This window comes from Dipodomys ordii, unplaced genomic scaffold (assembly GCF_000151885.1).
Source record: "Dipodomys ordii isolate 6190 unplaced genomic scaffold, Dord_2.0 Scaffold64, whole genome shotgun sequence".
NCBI classification, from domain to species: domain Eukaryota; kingdom Metazoa; phylum Chordata; class Mammalia; order Rodentia; family Heteromyidae; genus Dipodomys; species Dipodomys ordii.
Window position 1 is genome coordinate 346,396 of NW_012267280.1, and position 4,994 is coordinate 351,389.

Consider the following 4,994-nt stretch of genomic DNA (forward strand, 5'->3'; position numbering starts at 1 on the left):
CAATCCGTGGGCTTTCTATTGATCTTGCTAGCTATGTCCTTTGCCATGCAGAAGCTTTGCAATTTCATGCAATCCCATTTGTCCAAACGTTTTTTGATTTGTTGTGTTTCTGGGCCTCTATGAAGAAAATTTTAGTCTGTGCCAAGGAGACCTAGGGTTTCTTCTATTCCATCCTGTAATGTTTTCAGAGTGTCTGGTTTGACTCTGAGGTCTTCGATCCATTTGGAGTTGATTCTGGTACAGGGTGATATATAAGGATCTAGCTTTAGTTTTCTACAAGTGATTAACCAATTTTGCCAGCACCATTTACTGAAGAAACTGTCTTTCTTCCATTTTATTTTTTTAGCTCCCTTATCGAAGATTAGATGGCTATAGGTCTGTAGATTCATTTCTGGGTTTTCAGTTCTATTCCATTGGTCCTGAGGTCTGTTTTTGTGCCTGTACCAAGCTGTTTTAATTACTATGGCTTTGTAGTGGATATTGAAATTTGGTATTAATATGCCTCCAGCACTGTTCTTTCTGTTAAGGATCATTATTGTATTCAGGGTCTTTATTGTTCCATATGAATTTTTGGATTGCCTCTTCTATTTCCTTGAAGAATGAGGTTGGAATATTGATAGGTATCACATTGAATTTGTAGATAGCCTTGAGAAGTATTGCTATTTTCACGATGTTGATCTTTCCAATCCAGGATCATGGGAGTTTTGCCACTTTCTAAGTTCTGTTCTGATTTCCTTTTTTGGGTTTTTAAAGTTTTCATCATAGAAGTCCTTCACTTCTTTGGTTAATTCTTAGGTATTTTATTTTTTGTGGGATTATTACGAATGAAGTGACTTTCCTGACTTCAGCCACGCTTTGCTCATTGTTGGCATACAGAAAATCCACTGATTTTTGAGGGTTAATTTTATACCCTGCTACTTTGCCAAAGTTTTGAATCAGTTGAGTAGGTTGGAAGTGGAGTCCGTGGCATTCTTTAGATACAAAATCATGTCATCTGCAAAGAGGGAGAGTTTTACTTCATCTTTACCTATTTGGATCCCTTTTATGTTTGTGTCATGTCTTATTGCTGTAGCTAGGCATTCTAATACTAAATTGAAGAGTAGTGGAGATAGTGGACATCCTTGTCTCATTCCTGAGTAAAGAGGAAATGGCTTTAGGTTTTCACCATTAAATATAATGCTGGCTATTAGTTTGTCATATAAAGGCTTTATTGTGTTGAGGAATGTTCCCCAGATTCCTAGTTTTTCCAGAACCTTCATCATAAAGGGGTGATGGATCTTGTCAAATGCTTTTTCTGCATCTATTGAGATAACCAAGTGGTTCTCATCCTTGCTCTTGTTGATGTGATGAAATATATTAATTGAACCAGCTTTGCATCCATGAAATGAATCCTGTTTGATCTTGGTGTATGATTTTTTGTGTGAGATGGGAGGGCAGGGATGGTAAGGGGAAACAAAGGAGGAGGCAACAATGCTTGATAAGATATGTACTCATTACCTTGCTTATGTAATTATAACCCCTCTGTACAGTATTTTTACAATTTAATTTAATTTAAAATTTTAGCAAGTTCAAACTATACTCATTCATAAAAAATGTGCTTGTGTTAAACTGTAGCTAGGAAAAATTGTCACATTCATGACTATATCATATTGGTTTATTTTGAAAAAAGAATTGTACTCCTTTTAGGAGTGACAAGGAATCAGAAAGGTTACTTTTACTCCTCCATAGATTTGGGGAGGGGGTCCTGCAGTAGTTTTTGGTGCTATTTTTGAATTCAGAATGAGATATTAATGGCAATCAGGAGCTTTTCTCTTTAAAGAATTTTTTTCTTGTAAGCACGATGTGCAGAGAGGTCACAGTTACTTCAAAAAGCTAATTAGTACATTTCTTGTCCAGCATTTTTATCCTGTCTTTTGTTTTTCTCCTACTATCCCTTCCCCCCTCCCCTGGAGCTTTTCTTTTCTTTTTTAATTGTGAAAATACTGTACAGAGGGATTACAATTACATGGGTAAGATAATGAGTACATTTCTTATCAATCATTGTAGCCTCCTCTTTTGTTTCCCCATCCCTTCCCTTCCCATCCTCCACCCACCCCCCCACCAACGTTGTAAAGTTCGTTTTTGACATAACGACTTGTACATCTCATTGTTGCAATGGGTCCACCTGAATCCCTATTAAATGATTTGTTTTTCCCCTTCCCCTCCATAAATTATTCAAATGTTTTTTCTTTCATGCCATTGTTTCTAACACATTTATAAGATTATTTCTTTGTTGCTTTGGAGCTTTTCTTCATTCAAATTTTCTACCTATGTCTGGGATGTACTTCCTCATAACCTAATGGATCTCTTCAGTTGCTCCATGTTCTGAGGAACACCCAGTTTTATAATCCTGTTGGAAAGCAAGTGATTTTAGATGAGAAAAGGAAATTGGGGCCAGACTATGACATTCTGAACATTTGGAATTTTCCAGAAGGTCTTCAACTGGAGGTGAAAATAGGAAAGTTTTCTCCATATGCTTTCCATGGTAATCAACTGTCTTTTCTGAAGGTATGTTAGAGTGGGCCATAGGATCTAAAGAGGTAGGTTGGCTCTAATCATAATGATTTTAAGAACATATATTGATGAAAAAGTTGACCTTTAAATTCATGCCTGGCTGAGTGCCAACAACTTTCTCCTAAAATCCAAGCTACTCAGAGAGCTGAGATAAAGGTATCATAGTTTACATCTGGACAAGCAGGTAAGCCTGTAAGACTCTTATCTCCAATTAACCACCAAAAATCTGGAAGTGGAGCTGTGAATCAAGTAGTACAATGATAACCTTGAGCAAAAACTGCTCAAAACCAATCTTCATTTCAAGCCCCAGGATCAAAATTTTGAAAAATTAAATATTATTTCTTGATTCAGAATATTGTCATAAATTATAGACAGTATTTTTTTACTAGTATTCTTACAATGTTGTAAAATACCTGACATATCACTTTATGTGATGGAAAGCTTTGTTATGTTTCCAAGTGTAGAGGTTTCATTTAATTGTTAGTTAACCAGCTCTTTAGGCATCTTAGCTGAAAAGAATCATTGAAGGCACCTGTATCAAGATTCATTCTTCATGGCCACTGGAAACCTAAGAGGAAAATATGTTGGGCCTATAAAATGGAAGTGATCATCCTGGCTTTTGCCCATGTCACAGATGAGTTGGAGACAACATAGAATGACATGAATTTAAAACAGTTCTGTAGGGTTGTAATCTGGGACTTACTTCCTCTCCATAGGTTTCACCCTTTCAAAGATCCCATATGGTTCTATAGTTCAACAGGCTAGAAATCAAGGTTGTAGCACATAATTCCTTAGGAATGATGGGAATTGACAACACAATTCAATTATTTGACTGCACTTAGTTACATAGAAGAATTGCACATAATAATTTGATTCTTTAAATCAATGGATTTTTTGGAGTGCTAGCTATGTAAGTGTGAAAAGCTACTGGCATACTTGATTTTCCTCAGATTCCTTGCTCTGTCTGCAGTGAGAGTTGTGGACCTGAATTCAGGAAATCTCAGGATGGACAGGCTGCCTGTTGCTTTGATTGTGCCCCTTGCCCAGAGAATGAGATTGCTAATGACACATGTAAGTCTGTGACTTACGAAGAAATTTTTCATCTCTCCTCAGTTTTCTTCAACCAACCAAGTCAATGAAGAACTTGGGCATTATGATTGCACAGCAGCTTTTCCTTTGCTCTGTTAGTAACTTAATTTTGACAAGTGATAGTATTGCTTGTTGAAATGTAATAGATCATGGCCTTCAATTACTTATCTTAGTAATATTTTCTACTCTATTACAAGCTAACTTAGCTCCAGAAATTCCTCTTATCATGAATAGTTAAGTGTAAATCCAAACATGAAAGTAAACACAACTCTTACTATGACTGTGCTTACATTAAATTTGCAATTTTTCACACAGGAAACATAGATCTTCCACATCTTTACTTCTCTCTGCTTAGGACTGTGATTGGGGGGTGGGAAGGGATGGTAGGGGAAAAACAATGCGAGATAGGAACGCATTCATTACCTTACTCATGTAACTGTGACTCCTCTGTACAGTATCTTTACAATTCAAAATATGTATTACAAAAAAAAAAGGGAGCTGGGCTCCAATGGCTCATGCCTATAATCCTAACTACTCAGGAGGCTGAGATCTGATTCAAAACCAGCCTTGGCAAGGAAGTCTCCACTAGAAAACTAGAAGAGGTGGTGTGGCTCAAGCGGTAGAGTGCTTGCCTTGAGCTGAAGTATGCAGGGACAGTGACCAAGCCCATAGTTCAAGCCCCACAACTGACAGAAAAGTTAAAAAGAAAAAAAAGAACTGTTTGTTGTACAGAATAAGTATTCAGAAAGGTGGATTCACCATAAGAAGCACGTGTGACTTTAACCTGTCCAAGAGTGGTTTCTCTGCTACACAGATGAGGTGGAGAGAAAAATAGAATGACATGAATTCAAGGAAATGGAACAGGAATAAAATTAATGTTTTACAAACACATGTCAAAAAGGTAAACTGTATTATTTACAATTTTGAATTAGATTGGAACATGGGGCACAGTTCTAACTGTTAATAAGAGTTACCACAAAGTGTAGGATATCGTTGTTAGGAGATAAAAATGCCCCAAGTGGCATATTACCAAAACATGTGATAATCACTGAAGGAAATAAAAAGTTGAAGAAAAAAGCCAGAATAAAAAGAAGACAGAAATGGAAGGAGGTTACGGTTTAGAAAAGAAATAAAAGTGTATTTATGATACTTAATAATGACATGGTAGGACTACTCGTTGTTGCAACAGGTCCACCTGTATCCTTAAACGACTTGTTTTTCCACATCTCCTCCACGAGTTATACTGACATCAAATATAGTGAAAGCAGGGGTTATGCTGTGGGGGAGAGACATACAAAGCAACAAAGAAATAATCTTATAAATGCGTTAGAAACACATGCATGAAAGAAAAA